The following is a 19,208-nucleotide window of genomic DNA, read 5'->3' on the forward strand; positions in this document are numbered from 1 at the left end:
TTCCTTTAAAAAACACACACTCAAGAAGCTTCAAACAAGAACATTCGAACAATAACCAATTTTCACAATGGAAAAGGGGGACACTGAGAGTGCAGTGTAGCCTGTGAGCAATGAAATATTTAGAAATCATCCTTCTCAACCATAAAATATACATATGTTGAAACCTCTGCTAATGGCTTAGAGATGCTAGCTGCAGGCTTCTGCCTTATTGTGGCCAGTCAAAGCTTGGTCCCTGTTATGTACTGAGTTGAATAGGATCCAAACTGCAGCAGTCTGATTGGTCCTAGAACAATAGGATCCAAAAGGCAGCAGTCTGATTGGTCCTAGAACAATAGGATTCAGAATGCAGCAGTCTGATTGGTCCTAGAACAATGCAGCAGTATGATTGGTTGGCAGGAACCACCCAATCATGCTCCAGATAGAAGTGAATCCACAACCTGATTCGTTTACAGTAGAATTCTGGAATTAGCCAATCATGTGCAGCCCATTGTGTAAATAATGTATATAAAGCAGATACTTTGAGGGGACTTTCATTCATTCCTCCTCACCACTATGAGCTGAATAAAGAGCATGAAATCACTTTGCGACTCTGAGTATATTTCAGTCCCTGAGACAGCATTTTTCTGTTGATGACTAAACTGCTCCACATAACAAGGAAAGGAAAGGAAAGAAACACAATCTTTTCCCATTAACTAATATAGGGACTGTTTAAAACTGATTTATGACTCGCCCACTCCCAGTACCTTCTTACTCTGCACTTCAGTGGTGCCATCAATAGGATGCCCAGATTTAAAGTAGGACTGTGCAGGGGGAGCTTATAGCAGCCATTGCAATTCTCATTATTCTGCAGGATGAGTTGCAAAAGGAGACAAGGATCTTGCTACTCGGATAGGTGAGCTGAAGCTGGCAGCTTTTTGGTAGTTGTTCCGTAGATGCTTCTGTCGCCATCCTGCACCCACTCTATCAGAAGCCAAGTTGCAGCCTGGATTTTGGTGAAATTCTCCCCTCACCCATAATTTAATAATCAGACTGACTGGGCTGCGGCTCATTTCCAGGAAGGGCTGGGCAGGCGATTGCTGCACAGCTTAGGGGGTGGAAAGAGAAATCATTGGCAACTTCTCTTTCCGGTTGCGCCAGAACATCAGCTAAGTCCTGTCCAGAGGACCTATCAAGAAGGGTGGGGGAGATGGGTTCCCCCTGAATTTAAGAGGGTGACCTGCAGCCATGAAATTCACCAACCACTCACCCAGGCTGTAAGTGGCCTGCTCAGAGGTGAATGGACAGGATGGCATTGGACCTTGATATGGTTTTTGTTTTTGTTGTATTCAGGGCCAGGGAGGAATGTTTTCTTGCTGACAAACTGGCCGGTCTGCAGGTTTTCACCTATCTCATAGCAACTGTCACAATTTTGGTAGATAAGGCATTGGGCTGGATCCTTAACTGACCGGGTACCCCTTGAAAGGGGTCCAGGAGGGTTAACTGTCTAGGAGCCCAGGAGCCTCTGGGCCAAAATACCTCTCTGAATGGCAGCCTGGGAGGGTTTGTGGCAACTGGTTCATGTCAGAGGCTACACCCCACCTTACAGGGTTTATCAACCTGCAGGCGAGTGGATATAGATCAGATCCACACCCAGTGCCTTGGCCAACCATCTGTAATCAATAATGTTGTGGTTTATTTTAACCCAAATACCAATCTCCTGTGTCCATTTATATGGTCTGGCATGCACCGCACAGCAAACACCCTGCAGCAGCAATGAACTCATAGTAAAAGGGGATGGCGAAAGAAGGAATTTCAACAACATCTTTCAGTTCCCAGAAATCCCACAAGGACTGTTCTTGAAAGTTGGAGGTTTCAGCCATTATAGATTGTAGGTGTTTTTGGTTTCTTGCCAAAGGCAGAGACCCACAGAGCATGAGTTTTCTCTCACTGAGCAACTGGCTATGAAGCCGACACAAGTAGAGAAAGAAAAGATACCTTTCGTTGCTCCCAGAGGCAAAATACTTCTCACTTCAATAATAAATTGCCTAGTCAGACACCTGAGAGTCTGGAGGGCAAGAAGCTGGTTGCTCCCTCTTGCTTTGTGGATTTTAAAATATGGGCCTCTCTGTGTCAGACTGGAGCATTTGCACTTGCCATATGGTCAGGGATGATGGGAATTGTTATCCAACAACATCTGGAGGGCTACAGGTTCCTCCCCATCCCTACCCTGGAGCATCCTTTCAGCCTTTTATAGGAAACCAGGAGTAAAAAAAGGGGGTTCCTGAGGCAAATTATTTCATTCTGGAACTGTTTTTCTCTGAAAAGGGCTAAATAGATAAAAGAAATATTTGATAGTGCTTGATGTTGTATTGTCTACAGTGTAATTTATTGTTGCTGAGCACTCAATTAAGTTTTTTTTCTTGGGTTGGTTCTTTTTCTTTTTAAATCAACATGAGTGCAAGGTTTTAGATTGCCTAAATAGGATTAAATAATACTTTGGGGAGCTACATTTCCTTTCATATTGCTTCTTCTTAGTTTTCTTCTGACAGGAAACCAACCACTCTGTAGCTGCTAGCAAATATAATGTCCCCTGAAGCAGGGTTGTCCATTTGGCACAGGGCCCAAACCATGACTTCATCCAGCCTGTCTCTCCTTCATGAATTAGAAATAATGTTTATTAGTGCTATTTCCACCCCCCGTTATTGCGGCTTCGAGGCACAGAGTGTAGGAGAAACACCTGGAAAAAGCAGATGGCAGAGCATTTGCAGCTATTACCCACAATTCACCAGCTTTCTCCCTTACTTTTCTCCCACTTTCCCTCAGAAACCTACGTTGCACAAAACAACTTAAAACTAAAGAGGGAGAATGTGATGTGTTTAAAATTAAGGACTTCTTTCACAAAAGCCTTATGCAGGGCTGGAACAATCCTCCTCAGCACAGCCGACAGATGAAGCCAGAAAAGTTATCCATGGCAAACACTGAGCTTTCACAGCCAGAAAATGTCCCAGAAATAAATAAAACTCCAAATTCTGCAGCTGCCTATTTGGCTCGGCAGAGCAGGAGATGCAGGCCCTGTCAGAATCTGTGCCCACATTGAGCCTCTCCCCTTCACCCCAACTCTCACCCCAAAATCTTCCTCTCTGGTGTCAACCTCAGGTGTCTCCTGGGCAACTGCTGCCATCACTTCTCCTCTTCCAGCCAAAGGAGATTTGGAGGGAGCGATTGTGGTGGAGTTTGGCGGAATTTTAAAAAGTGGGTTTCAAGTGTTTCCAGAGGTTTAGAGGTTGTTTATAGGCCATGTAGATGGCGTTCCCCGCAATGGAGTGAGCTCCCGTTGCTCTATCCCAGTTCCTGCCAACCTAGCAGTTTGAAAGCACACCGGTGCAAGTAGATAAATAGGTACCGCTGCGGTGGGAAGGTAAATGGCGTTTCCGTGCGCTCTGGTTTCCGTCACGGTGTTCCGTTGTGCCAGAAGTGGTTTAGTCATGCTGGCCACATGACCCAGAAAAGCTGTCTGTGGACAAACGGCAGCTCCCTCGGCCTGAAAGCAAGATGAGTGCCACAACCCCATAGTCACCTTTGACTGAATGTAACCGTCTTTTACCTTTACCTACCTGGGAACATAAACCCTGTGTAAGTGAGGAGACACCTGTGCTCTTTTTCTGCACACGAAAGCTAGGAAGATGACCCCATCTGCAGTTTGTTTTGTATTAGTAGGCAATTATCATGCTTGCTATCCCGAGAAGGCTTCTTGCTTTACAAACCACTAAGCATAAATAAATGAAAAACATACAACTTGGAATTATCTCACAAGACCCCATTCTAACCCCAGACCTAGTATATTATTTAAACAAGTGTGTCACCAGTGGTTTCTGTTGATGACTTTATTAAGTTAATAATATAATTCCATTTTGTTTTACCGTGCAATTACACATGGATGCTTTTGGGTTTGTGTGTTTTCTCTCTCCCTACGGTGGCTTGCTAAGCTGTTTGTTTTGATTGGCAAGTGGATTCCATTTTCAAATAACTGTGGGTGAGAAAGAGTGAATCCTATTAAATACTTTTGTGTGATCCTTTTTGTTTATTTATAAAGGGTTCTCTCTCTCTCTCTCTCTCTCTCTCTCTCTCTCTCTCTCTCTCTCTCTCTCTCTCTTTTCCTTGATGTTTCTGTGATTCCCTGAAGCTCTGCTAAGCTCTTTAAAAGGAAGACTTGATTGAAAATTGTATTGCTTCAATAGCAACGTGAACAAGAGAGAGATGCATATTTTAAGGCCCCGTCAAATCCCCAGACAAACGAATACAACGTTAATAGTTATTGTCCTCATCTGAGAGCCACATGGCAACAAGAGAAAATGATAATTTATTGCACTAGATCTGTGTGTACAGAACAAGGGTCAAGAGATGCTGTTTTCCTCGTGGAAAAATATATGTAGCTGTCAATGGCTTCTAAAGCAAACACCTAGTACTGAATTTTCAAATCTCTTTATGGCGTGGGCATACAAACACTATGAAGGAACAGTGTTCATATTGCAGGGGTTTCTGTCTTAATTTAAAAGAAAGCAAACAAGCACGACAAATACTTTCAGTCAGAAAGAAATCCTTTCTTTTGTTGACATGATTTCAAAACTTTACAGTGTGTTTATGTGTAATACCTGTGAACTAGGAATACCTAGCTCCTCTGTGATGTGCTTTTAGATATCCTCTCCAGGAGTGGCAGACTAAATTAATGGGCTATGCTGAAATGGCAAAACTTACGGGAGCAATAAGGAACCAGGAAGGGGGAGGGGGAAGCTTTTATAAAAGACTGGGGAAAACTTGTGGATTATCTGAAATGTTATTGTACACATATAAGTTCATTAGCAGGATTAACTTAAACCAAACAGTTAAAATTAATGTTAAAAGCTAGCTAGGGAGTGATTATTAATTGGAGTAGTGAAGGAGAGGCAGTGTTATAAATGAAAAAAATATAAGAAACCGCAAAATGAGTGGGGGGAAGACATATATTTCCGTGTGATAAATATTGGATTGTATTTAAAAGGTTATGGAAAAATTGAAAAATAAAATTTATTTTTTAAAAATAGATACCATCTCCATTCAGATAGATGGGGATAGATTAGGTCAGATGGTAGTGTCAAAGAGCTCCAACACCACATCATGCCATGTGAAGAAAAACTGGCAAGGGGAGGCAGAGGTATAGGTCCTGATGAGGCTGCCCAAGTGTCTGATCCAAGTTTAAAGATAAAGAACTGTAAAAAAGAGAGCAGAGAGCATACCCTCGGAGTGTCTATATTTTCCAGGGACAACCCCAGATTTACGGAGGCTATACAGTGGTACCTTGGTTTGCATACGTCTTGGTTTGCATATGTTTTGGATTTTAAACGCGTCAAACCCAGAAGTCTGTGTCCTGGTTTGCAACCTTTTTTTTGGATTACAGCTCATTTTTTTTTATTTTTTTTTGGATTACAAACAATTTTTTTTGGGAGGCCCCATTGGTGAAAGTGCGCCTTGGGTTAAAGCCTGTTTTGGTTTACAAACGGACCTCTGGAACGGATTATGGTTGTAAACCAAGGTACCGCTGTACTGGATTCTGGTTTGATCCCGAAATATCCAGCTTTTCCTTAGGGCATCCCTATTTTTATAAGAGAAATGTTGGAGTGTAAGGAGTTAGGCGACCACCTGAGCCAAGGAGATATGTAACTATACAACCTTTAGAAGACTTCTGAAGGCAGCCCGGTACAGGGAAGTTTTAAAATGTTTCGTAGGGTTGCCATACGTCCAGAATTTCCCAGACATAACCCTCGTAAGCAGCATCCAGGCAGTAATTGCCAAAATGTCCAGGAAAATCCAGACGTATGGCAGCCAGTGTTGGTAGTGTAAATTTTGACAAATGTCATTAAAAATAGCTCAAAAACTCTACAATTCCTGTGTCCGGATTTACACTTTTTGAAATATGACAACCCTATGGATATTTTTTTATATGTGTTGGAAGCCATCCAGAGCGGCTTGAGCAACCCAGCCAGATGGGTAGGGTAATAATAATAATAAAAATAATAAATAAATAAAAATAGGATGTCCCTATTTTCATCAGAGAAGTGTTGGAGCGTATGAGGGAGGGATCTTGAAGTCACGAATTGCCACCAATTAGCACATGGGCAACAGACTCCCTGAGCAGGCACATAGGTCTTCCCCACTGTGGTGAGATATACTGCATTTTAATTATCGTTAATATTGATTGCAATAAAGGGACGCGGGTGGCACTGTGGGTTAAACCTAGAAGGTCGGTGGTTCGAATCCCCACGACGGGGTGAGCTCCCATTGCTCGGTCCCTGCTCCTGCCAACCTAGCAGTTTGAAAGCATGCCAGTGCAAGTAGATAAATAGGTACCAATCCGGCGGGAAGGTAAACGGCATTTCCGTGCGCTGCTCTGGTTCGCCAGAAGCGGCTTAGTCATGCTGGTCACATGACCTGGAAGCTGCACGCCGGCTCCCTTGGCCAAGAAAGCGAGATGAGCGCCGCAACCCCAGAGTCGGCCACAACTGGACCTAATGGTCAGGGGTCCCTTTACCTTTATTATTTGCAATAATATGCACATAAATCACCACGTGCAAACTTTACACAAACCTGCATCCTCGTTTTGGGTGAAATGTTTCCTCTTTTGTGGGGTTATGCAGAAGTGGCCACCCTACATAAGGTGCTTTGTGGCTCTGTGGGGAATTGCAAAGTAGGGCACCTTTTATAGAGCTGCTTTTCTGAACGGGCTGGGTGGGTGGACAGGCAGAAAGGAGAAACCATTGCTTGAATGCCAAACTGACTTTTGCCAAACGCCAATTAAAATCCCCTCCAACTGCTCTCCGGCGTTCGTCAAGCGTCCTCATGCTTAAAAACATTGTGACAGATTTTTCAAATGAGCCTTTGAAAATGGAATGGTCCTTTGGAGAACAAACCCAAGATTGCAATTAAGCAATTAATGAATGCACACCGCGGCCATGGATTTTCTAGTGGGAGCAGACGAAAACCAGAACTTGGAGCACGGTTCAAACGCAGACAATACACTGAATTAAACCCAGTCGTGCAGCTGCTTAAGTCTTTTGCCCTTCAGCACCTTTCTGCCATTTATGTGTAATCACAGCTTTGTACGGTGCCTTACAGACACAATGAAAAGCCAATTCCCTTGCTTCAGGCATCAAGCAGTTTGACGACACTCACTGTGTGCTCTAATTGGTGACGACTGAAAACACCAGTGCTACAGCGGTGTGTGATGAAATGCATTCATTTGCCTGTGCGGTAGGCTGCAATTTGTTCTATGATTGCACCTTATTTTAACAGAACAGTAACCATTTGCCGTAATGTAAAATGAGGTATTTTCTGCTCTTGCCAGAACTGCTAAAGCTATGAGCTCGTTCGCATTAGGAAATGCACTGCGCACACTAGCACGGTGGAGAAAGGAAGCTCTTGAGTAAGGCCTCTTCCCTACTAGGGTAGTAAACCTTGTTTCTGGGCTGTTCCACTTCAGATTGGATTGGGGGGAACACTTGCCTGGCTGAATGCTCTTCCATTGAAAAAAGAGATATCAGTCTACATAGAAAACTAGTTTTGAGGAAGAGGAATTTAAACCTAGCTACCTTGCCTCCAATGGGACGTGGGTGGCGCTGTGGTCTTAAAGCACTGAGCCTAGGGCTTGCCGATCAGAAGGTTGGCGGTTTGAATCCCCGCGACTGGGTGAGCTCCCGTTGCTTGGTCCCAGCTCCTGCCAACCTAGCAGTTCGAAAGCACGTCAAAGTGCAAGTAGATAAATAGGTACCACTCCGGCGGAAAGGTAAATGGCGTTTCCATGCACTGCTCTGGTTTCACCAGAGTCATGCTGGCCACATGACTAAGTCATGCGGCTTATTCATGCCGGCCACATGACCCAGAAAAAACTGTCTGCGGACAAATTTTGGCTCCCTTGGCCAGTAAATGAGATGAGCGCTGCAACCCCAGAGTCGTTCACGACTGGACTTAACTGTCAGGGGTCCTTTACCTTTTTGCCTTGCCTCCAATACCTCTCAAAAAGTGAAAATCTGGAAACAAAAGTTGTTTTAAAGCTGTTTTTAATAAAATTTGTCAAAATCTACCCTACCTACATGGGCTGCCATGTGTGCGGATTTTCTGGGACATTTCAGCAATTTCCACCCGGATGCTGTTTACAAGGGCTGAATACCAGCTATGTCAGGAAAATTCCAGGTGTATGACAACCCTAATCTATATGGATAATATATTGGGCAGCCACCAACAGTCTGATGTGGTGCAGCCAAGACACAAGTACCCCACAATCCCCTCTCCTCCTTGGCAGTAAAAATATCACGATAATAAATTGCTTCCCTTTCCTTCCATCCAGAATCAGCTGACTTGGGCAGCAGCCTCACTCTGCCTAATGATAGGACTGGCTCCGTTCATTCTTTGCCAGCCTTCTGCCCAATGCATCACTGCTATATTGTGCATGCTGCAATCCACCAAGCCGTTCATAGCAAGCTCATGTTCTCATGCACCAAAACTATAAACATCCTGTGGTATGGTCCTCCTAACCAGGCCTCTGTGCACAGTGCCACTCTTTATACTTCTGCGAGTAGACCTTGGCCCCTGGATGTAGAAGAACTTTGGTTTACATTGACTGGTCATCTGCTTTACTGCAAGCATGGCACAACGATGGAGAACACAGCAGAGGACTAGAATGAGGAAAAAGAGAGGAGGGCTCAATAAATTTGAAGGTGGAGCCCTGCCACAATCTTTCATGCATCTTTCATACACAATCTCTCATACATGTGTGGAAGAGGCGCACCAACCTCTAGGGGTGGAAGTGTCTTCGGCCCCCTCAAAATTTGCTGGCAGGGGGACTGTTATGTACTGAAGTTCTCACCCTGGGCCAGCAGGGGGATACTGTAGATAGTTTTCACTCAGGTCCCCATATGCAAATAAGGGTTTGAAAGTGACATTCAGTGATTGGATAGTTACAGAAAGTTGTTACTGTTGAGTTGCAATGGAGCTCTATATAAGCAGGCTGGCTGAACCCTTCAGTTCAGTTCTGTTCTGGCCTGTGAATAAACAAGAGCTGTTTGAAGAATCGCTGTGTCGTCTGATATGTTCACCCAAAACTTAACAGGGACAGACCCCCTCAATATTGAGGGGGCAGAGGAAGCTGAGCATGGAGTGGTTCAGTGGCTGGCTTCTCCCGAGGGCGAGAGGAAGCCATGCTGTGCTGGGCTCTCTGCGCTCAGCCTCCTCCTTATGATTCAACATTTGGCCCCCCAGTCTTGGGTGCAAGATGGTGCCTCTGCTGAGGAATGGGTCAGATTGTACCCTATGCGCTCTCTCTCTCTCTCTCTCACCTCTACTGAGCCTGACACCTGTACACTTAACCATCACTTTCAACGTAACAGTTCTTTATTACACACCAGTTTTATAATCTGTATAGCCTGTTTTTGGCTGTGGTACCATTTCGTTCTCTGGGCTCTCCATCTTCAGTCTTCAGTCTTCCTATGATAATGGCAGCTCTTACTCCCTCCACATTTACTTACTGCCATATAAATTAAGTATTGTAAAGGAAGAAGGCACCTTCCTAGGCTTAAGACCTGTGCCTTGGCATCATTAGCATAACTGTTAATTTGGCCTATCTTGAGTTGGCATAAAATGAAGGATAATGTACATATCCCATGAAGATGTAGACAAATGCACCCTGATGTGCCAGCTCTATGTAGCTAATACATCGCAAGCCACCCTAGTGCGTTGGAATAATTTATTGCTTAGCTGGTTGTTTGAGAGAGAATTATGCACCATATTTTCCCCTTCGATCATTATAATATATCCTTAAATTATATGTTCTTGCCGATACTAATTAATGCTGAAGAAATATATAAATGGCAGTAAACAGTAATTGAAGAGACTGTCTCCATCACTTAGATTAACTGTTACAAAGGGAGATCACTCAAAATGAAGTGTAATCTGGAAAATATAATAAATCATTCAACAGTAAAAGCGATAGCACGCTTAAATATTCTCTGGACAATTAAATCTGAAGAATGAGTTGGTATATAATATTGTCTTTCAAGTATAAACAGATAATCATTTTCGAATCACTTGGACTTTGACAAGGACTGGAAAGACTTTGGTTCAAATCTCTGCTCAGCCGCAGTGTTCACTGGATAATCCTGGGCCACTCACTTGCCCTCAGACGAACCCTGGGGTTGCTCAAGGGGGCCCCAAGTACCTCCTGTGGTGCCAGCAAAAAGTTTCAGTAAATATCCATCTGAGTTTTTGCCCTTTGCCCCCCACGCCCAGCAGCCATTTTGTATTATGCCATGTCCCAAATACCTGTTTTATGATAAGTCTTGGGAGCCAGTTCCGCAGCTGCCAGCAGGATTTATTAGCCTACTGGAAGGGAGGTCTCCTCCTGGCTACACTGTCAGGTCTAAGGAATGCACACAGGTGAGGAATACAGAGGCAACTGGCTAGAGTTCATGGGAAATTCTGAGAGAATGAAAGCAGGTAGAGGTGACAGCTTTGGGGGCCAGGAGCCAGAAAGGTGGTGGGCAGGGCTATTTTTCAGCCGGAACTCACAAGAACAAGCAGGGCTGTCTTTACCTGGGGGTGCAAGGGGTGCACCAAACTCTGGGGGGCACCAAATACATACCAGTCCCTCTCGATTGGCGGTAGTGAAAAGCAATGGAGCGGAAGTACCCGCCCTGGTCCTCCGTCGCTCTGTTACTCCGTGGCATCAAACAAAAGCAGTTTTTCTGCTGCATCGTTATTACAGGTGAGTGATTCCTCCCCGCAAAAGCTCAACAACCTTTCTGGAAAGTTTTCTAGAAAGAGGATGTAGATGGATGTAGAGGGGAGATACTGGAAGCGAAAGAGGCGAGAGGAAGGAAAGAACTGGACTGAAGGAGGGACAGGGGAGGAGCTGGTGGGAAGCTTTACTTCACAGAAGGAGCTGGTAAGGAAGGTCTGGGGGCCAAGGAACCTCCAGTGGTGAGCTTCAGTGAGTGGAGAAGGGGTTCCATAAAGCATGGAATCTACAGTAGTTACAGTAGTAGTTACCTGAGGAAATAAACAGATGGGATAAATGATGGTGTGAGCACTAAAGCTTGTGAGAGTAAGGGGCTCACCAGGTGGTCTCTGAAACTAAGAGCCTCCCCAGAGGGTCATACCCTCCAACGTTTCTCCAATGAAAATAGAGATGTCCCATTCCATAATGATGATTTTTCTGTTTATACCCCACCTATCTTTCTGGGTTGCCCCAGGCACTCTGGGCAGTTTCCAACAAAAAACCCCAAACATTAAAGATTAAGAAAAACAACCCTTACCTATACAGGATTGCCTTCTGATGGCTCAGGGGTTGGATAACTCCATACTCTCCAACATTTCTCCAATGAAAATAGGGACACCCTAAGGAAAAGTGGGACATTCTGGGATCAAATCAGAAACCGGGACGGCATCTCTAAATCAGAGACATCCCTGGAAAATAGGGACACTTGGAGGGTCTGAAGATCCTTGGGAGTGACAGAGGGGACAGGGCATGACATATGCCTATGGCAGCCATTTTGTGACTAGCAAACCTATTTCCCCTGGCCTAACCTTTTGGAAGATTACGCGAGATACCTGTGCATGGCAGTCAGAGCACCTTGGACAGAAGATGGAATGAATTATTATGAACTGTAGTGTTCAGGGCAAAAAGGCAAAAGGGGGATTGAATTTAAGAGGGGCAAACAGACACCCCTTAAATTATCCTGTTATTGTTACTAGCCTTCACTATGATTGAGTGTTTCCCAGTTAAGACTAATAAATGATACTCATACATCCCACACTTTATATTTTTAAAAAATCACTTTGATTAGTTTTGCATATTAATATGAAAATGGCTGAGAGGGAAGAGAGGCAGTATGTTAAATCTAAAAAATTCAAGGTGCATGATCCATGCCCCTGGAGTAATCTTTAACGGACAATTATGAAAGAAATTATTCAACTATGATTTCGCCCTGAAGCGGGAGATGGTGAAGGAAGATGTCGCTGGTTAAAAATTCATGCGAGTATTTCAGAGAGCAGGCACATGTCTGGCAAAACCTTGTGCGTGCATTTGTTACTGTCACCCTAAGATATTCATTTTTACAGTATATAAAAATATGTGCCCTGTGATCATCACATGCATTTATTGGTGAAATATGGACAGGAATTGTGTGGGGGTTTTGAACAACAACAAAACTAAAACAACAACCTGGTTCTTATCTAACTAGATTAAGGTGAAACTTTCCCCCCAGTAGAAGCCTGATAATAATAATTTTAATAATTTTATTATTTATACCCTGACCATCTGGGTGGGTTTTCCCAGCCACTCTGGGTGGCTTCCAGCAGCATATAAAAACATAATAAAACGTCAAATGTTAAAAACTTCCCGATACAAGGCTGCCTTCATATGCCTACCGTGAGAATGAATTGCATTTCTCTAACCAAACTACTTTTTATATGGGTCGTAAAACTAAAATAAAAACCAGATCCTACTCAACACATTCTGAGGAACAACAATTGCTACTACTGCTAATTATAATTGTTGTTTTTTATGCATTTATTTGAAATAATTTAAAATGTTTTCTTTTGTCAGATGACAGAAACCCTGTTCTCAGGACTAAATAGTGGACACATATTTAGGAATGGCCTTGACCTGATTGCTTATGAATAATCATTTTACTGATTGAATGGGAATTTAATTCATCAAGAGTCTGCTGGGTAATATGTGCAGGTCCCGCTATCCAAACATACTTTACAAAAAATCAGAATGCCTGTCTATGCCCATCTGTGACTTGGTCTGTCTTTTCCTCACTATCGGCACTTGATCATCATTGATTCGTTTCTTTGACATCGTCCAGTGTCTGCTTGCTGGCCCTGATGTAACAGATAAGAAACAGGAGAAAGAAAGAATAAAGCTTCCTTCATAGGGTTCAGCACAGCCTGCTGTAATTATCAGTATAGTCAGCATCTAGCCTTGACAATGGATAAGCTCTGGAGACGGATGGAGATTTTTTACTGAGCTGAAGGCACCCACATGTGCAAGAGCCATAATTCCTGTGGTGTACACACTCATTTATTTTGTCCGCTCTCACCTTTGGATGACAAAAGGCGGGGTTACAGATTTTGAAGTGCTGCAAACACTTGCGAAACCTGTGAATAGAGAGATGATAGCCGGAGGAGTGTAAACGTCGCAGGCAATAAATGTTTTATCATAAGGCTTTCAGCTTTCTGGCAGGGGGAGCAGAATCATTGTTTGGCTTTTGTTTCTTTCTCAAGGAAGTGCAGGTGATAAAGTTAGAGAGAGTTGTGTACCTAACAGTATTTATCAGAGAGGATCAGAGATAACATCCTTTCCTGCAATAGCCCATTCACGCTGTTATTTATGTAATGACTTTGTATAGCTTCATTTTGGATTAATGCTCTGTTTTATATATTGCCAGAGCAGACAGTCATCCTTTGTGATTCTGTCTTAAGTTTCTATTCCAGTGTTTTCAGGGTCCATTACATTTTCAAGCATCCAACAGTGATTTTTTCCCTTTCCTTTCCCTTAAAAACCAAGCCTTTTGACATCTCGTTTTTGCTCATGTCTCTTTGCGTGCTGAGGTCCCCCAAAACACCCTCTCCCCAATAACTCACACCAAACGCATAATTTTTGTTTAAGGTTTTTTGGCATAAATTTTGGCCACAACTTTATTAGCATACAAATTGTGAGTGGTTGCTTAGGCATTGGTTAAGACTATCTGTCCCCCCCCCCCCCCGCCTTGGGGACAGCACTGGCTCCTGGATTCCAGCGAAAGCCAGTGTGGAGGAACAAGTTCAGGGATAACTGGAGCTGCGACACAGACCCTCAGCTTCTCCCCGCATGCTCCTAGAGGCTTACACGGCCCAAACCCGATTCCAGGGGTTTGGACGAAAGGATGGTAAGCCCCTGAATTCCTTTAACGGAATTCCCGTGCAGCAGCAGCATTGGAGGGGCAGGCACAGCCAATCCATACCCCTCCACCAACCAATTTAAACCAATGCCTAACCGCCAACCTTACAAGTTGTGACGATTTGCTAAGCAGTAGGCAAAACCCAAGAGGCACACACTAATCAGCCATTCGGGAAAATTCCTACTGGGCCCCCGCACCAATGCGGACGACCCCATGACAGGCAAAGCAAGGTCAAGGCGCAAGCCCCAAACAAGGGAGGGCGGGCGGGAGATCCGATGTCCACAGCAAAAGAGAAAGTAGCCTGCTGGGGACCCTGCTTAAATATCCTCTGATCCCACCCCTAACTTTGCAACATCCAATTCTCCCCAGCAACACCAAACACCCACCAGTATTAGGCTCCTTAATCTCCACTTGCCTGTTTACCACAAAGGGTGCTTTGACCGTCCCCATCCGCAACACGTGCTCTCCTTTAGTGAGAACACGCTTTGCCAAGAAAAGCAAGAGAATTTTGTCTGTGGTAGCCATCCTCTTAAGTGACATCACGTTTTCTCCTTTTTCAACTCACACTGGAGGATGTAGAAATTAAATATGAAAACAGGATGGTTTTGCCTTGTCTTTCCTTTGGGGTGTTTTAATGTTTTGTTTTAAATGAAAGAAAAACTCTGAGATATAGTCCAGTGTAATAAAGGCAATTTTCAGAACCTCAGCTTCTTGGTCTGTTGTGGCGGTTGTTTTTATTGTCATTAAAGTCAGCTGTCAATGTGAACACATTGGCAATGGTGTAAATGTTTTGTTTGCTTTCTTTTCTGCATTAACAATATTCACATAGGGCATAACTAGTGTTAAAGAGGTGTGAGGGCGCATTTATTTGGTGTGTGTTTGGTGGTGGGGTGACCATATATATTATGCAAAACAAGAATGGGGAAAAATTGAGTTTGTGGGTCTGTGATCCTGTGAGAATCACTGATGAATTTGCACAATACTACACCTCATACATCCAGAATGTTTAATAAAAAATAGTAATAAAATAGTAAAAAATAGTAAAAAATAGTAATAAAATAGTAATAAATAGTAATAATATTCTGACACACATATGGCATTGCCACCAAGCCTAAAACAAAACCCCTTTCTAGAGCTAATCAATTTATTTGATTACAGTGGAACCTCATTTGTTGAATGTAATCTGTTCAGGAAGACTGTTCGACTTCCGAAACTTTTGACAACCAAGGTGCAATTGCCGGTCAGCAAAATCCATTGAAAAAAATTGAGAAATGTGCCTCGGAAGCTGTTTGACTTCTGAGGCGCATTCAAAAACAGAAGCATTCACTTCCAGTTTGTCGATGTTCGAAAGCTGAAATGTTCGACTTCCAAAGTGTTCGACAACCAAGGTTCCAATGTATATACTTTATTTTTTGCTACAGTTTCTACAGTGATGTGACACAATGCCCCTCTCCTGTAGTTATGGGGAAGGAAAGACATGAGGGAGATCAGGCTTTCTGACTCACCAAATCACCTTCCACACACATTAAAAGGTAAAGGGACCCCTGACAATTAAGTCCAGTCGCGAACGACTCTGGGGTTGCGGCGCTCATCTTGCTTTAAAGGCTGAGGGAGCCGGTGTTTGTCCGCTTCCACAGACAAGTTTTTCCAGGTCATGTGGCCAGCATGACTAAGCTGCTTCTGGCAAAACCAGAGCAGTGCATGGAAACGCCGTTTACCTTTCCGCCAGAGCGGTACCTATTTATCTACTTGCACTGCGTGCTTTCGAACTGCTAGGTGGGCAGGAGCTGGGACCAAACACCTGGAGCTCACCCCGTTGCGGGGATTCGAACTGCCAACCTTTTGATCAGCAAGCCCAAGCGGCACAGTGGTTTAACCCACAGTGCCACCCGCATCCTGCACATAATTCCCCAGATGCTTTCCTGAACTGCTGTGTCAATACCATTCTTACGCAATTTCTTTGATATTGTTTTGACACTATTTCATTAGCAGATGGCCTTCGGCTAAGCATTTGAGTTTATTTCCTCCTTGCTACGCTATGCTTTTTCAGCAGTACTGTCTAAATAGGAGATGCCCTCTACTGTAAACCAACCACAATATTTATTTGCTGGTTTCTTTATTGAGCATTGTGTAACAATGAACCATTTTAATGTGCTTCACAGTTCGGAGTCTGTGACCCTTGTCATTGTGTTCCACTTCGCCTGTTGGCATGCACAGAGGTGCAAATTCAAACTCAGAATAGGAATTACTATTTGTTCGTAACTAGATTTGAGGCCAATGTACCATATTTTCCCGTCTATAAGATGTCACCATGTATAAGACGCCCCCTATATTTGGGGACTCAGATTTAAGAAAATGGGGGGGAGATGTATCCTTGTATAAGACGCCCCCTAATTTTTGACATTATTTTTTGGGGGGGGAACTAGTCTTATACACGGAAAAATACAGTATGCACTTCATGCATTACCCTGTACCCTAATATTTTATACAAATTATACAAATTTGTAAATCTGTCTTTTATTTTTTGCAAGCACTGTTCTGTTCAAACTGTTATGTATGTTCTGCTATGAAGTTCTCTAATATTTCTTTCCAGGCACGTTGGTTACTTAATTCAAAACTGCTTAACTCAAGCTGTGCAGCCTCTTTTATATCTCAGCTCCATTCCAATGCACATGACATCATGACTCCCTAAGAGCGATTACTGAATTGTAAAATAAAAAAAAGAAAATGGTAATTTAGCATTTGAGCCAGCAGAAATATCTCATAAAGGAAAGGATAATCTGTCTTCTTCAGTGAGCAGTTGGATAAGGTTATTGGACATAGGGCACATGGCCATTGAAACAAAGGACAACCTAGCAATGTGCTCAGGTCAAAGGTATATCTTTCACATTTTGCTGCTCACTCCTGCATAATGTAACAGAATTAATTTGAAATATAGATATATATTTGGGAGCCCTTTAATTTTTAAAAATTATTTGAATCTGTAACGATGAGGATTTTGATGGAAGAACTGGGTGAACTGCAAGGCCTAATGTGGAGGGAGATGTGGTACTTTGCTTCAACTAAAAAGACAAGGGTCAAGTATTGGTAGGTAGAATAGCCATTACTCTGTTTGAAGACCTGTCCAGTCAAAGTTTGGTTGAAAGACCAAGAACCAACAGAAGTGAGAGCTGAAGTTGCCCATCTGCACAACAGACTGAGCAGGCACACAGGTCAATTCGTCTTCACCACTACAAGAGATGTATTGCATTTCTATTTAAAATATTGAGTTGTATCCACTGAAATCATCCCGTTTGTGCAAGAACTTACCCTTGTGCCATGGAATTTCCCCTCCCTCTCTGTTTCCTGTGTGCCCCAGCTCAATCTTCTCTAGTGGGTTGGGAAAACTCCCAAAACAGTTCGGGGAGGGTATGCAAGGGAAGGAGGCAGAGAGGAGGTTCTGCTGCACAAATGGAAGTCCTTGCTGGAACATGACAACTTCAGTGGATGCAGCCAATTGTAAGCGATAGTTTCTGTCTATGTAGTAGTTGTTGTTGCTTAAAGGTAAAGGGACCCCTGACCATTAGGTCCAGTCGTGACCGATTCTGAGGTTGCAGCGCTCATCTCGCTTTATTGGCCGAGGGAGCCGGCGTACAGCTTCCAGGTCATGTTTCCAGCATGAATAAGCTGCTTCTGGCGAAACCAGAGCAGCGCACGGAAATGCCGTTTACCTTCCCGCTGGAGCGGTACCTATTTATCTACTTGCACTTCCTGCTTTTGAACTGGTAGGTTGGCAGGAGCAGGGACTGAGCAACGGGAGCTCACCCCGCCGTGGGGATTCGAACCACCGACCTTCTGATCGGCAAGTCCTAGGCTCTGTGGTTTAACCCACAGTGCCACTCGCGTCCCTTGCTTTGTTGCTTAGGCATTGTTGCTTAGGCATAGGTAAAAACAAAAATACATTGTAAAAACATGCACATAATTCATAAAAATCCACAAAGCAACCCTGAATAGCAGCAGCAACATAATTTAACAGTGCCACTAAGAGCAAGTAGCAGCATCATAGTCTATCAAAAAAAGTCTGGGGAAAGAAGTAAGATTTTGTCTGGGGCCTTGCAAATTTAGCACTTGTAAATTTTATGTAGATTTTGTCTCTTTTGGGGTGAAGTGTTTCCCTCTTTTTGGAGGACTGAGTAGAATATGAATAGAGGCAGTGGTGATTGGAGTCTCATTTCCCCCCCCAGAGCGATTACAGATAGGAACGTACTAGGGTTACCATATGTCTGGAATTTCCCGGGCATTGCTGGGATTCGGCTGTTGGAAACTGTGTCTGGGCGAAAATTGCTGAAATGTCCAGGAAAATCTGGACGTATGGTAACCCATGTCAGTAGTGTAGATTTTGGCAAATTTTCCTAACAATAGCTCAAAAACAACTTCCCTTTCTTCTTCTTCTTCTCCTTCAGATTTTGTGAAAAAGAAGAAGAAGAAGAAGAAGAAGAAGAAGAAGAAGAAGAAGAAGAAGAAGAAGAAGAAGAAAAGAGCTGAACAACCTTTGTGTCCAGATCTTCACCTTTTGAAATATGGCAACCCTAACATTGACATGCAAGATAATCAAAGTTCCTGAAGGCTCCCAGGTGTGACTGTTGATCGTGAGCTATCAAGAAACAGCCAATGAAATTTTCTGTAAAGAAGTCTCTCCTTTTCTGGATTGTGTCTGAACCCACCTGCCAGTCAGACTAATCCAGGGGTAGACTAAGTGGTGCCCTCCAAATGGTGCTGCTATCGTCCCTCCTCTCTGAAGCAGGTGTCCAAATGGAGCTCCCATTGGTTCCAGTGGAGGCTTCCCTCGCAGGCTTCCCTTGCAAGGCAAACATCAGCTAAGAAGAAGGCTTGGCCGAACCATGGTGAGGGTGGGAAAGCGAGAGCAAAACCTACTGTCCCTACTCCACATATTTCCAAATGTGCTCTGGCTTCTCCTGGTCTGATATTTACTTAACAAAAAATCCACATGAATTGCAATTAATATGACTAGTTTTACTTTCAGGTCTCATCCACACCATGCTCTTAAATCACATTTAAAACATTTGGCTTTCCCCAAAGAATCACCCAGACATCTCAAGGAACAGGTTCATCCTTTTCTGTTCCGTTCTTGTGTGGCGTCCACCATCATTTGCCATCTTGTTCTAAGATCATTGTCCTTCAGAAGGCACAAAATACGGCCTAATTGGGACTTTTATTCAGCTGGAACCCGCGGGAACTCAGTTCTGGCCCCTCTCAGGT

This window comes from Podarcis filfolensis (genome assembly GCF_964270895.1).
Source record: "Podarcis filfolensis genome assembly, chromosome: 1".
Taxonomy (NCBI): domain Eukaryota; kingdom Metazoa; phylum Chordata; class Lepidosauria; order Squamata; family Lacertidae; genus Podarcis; species Podarcis filfolensis.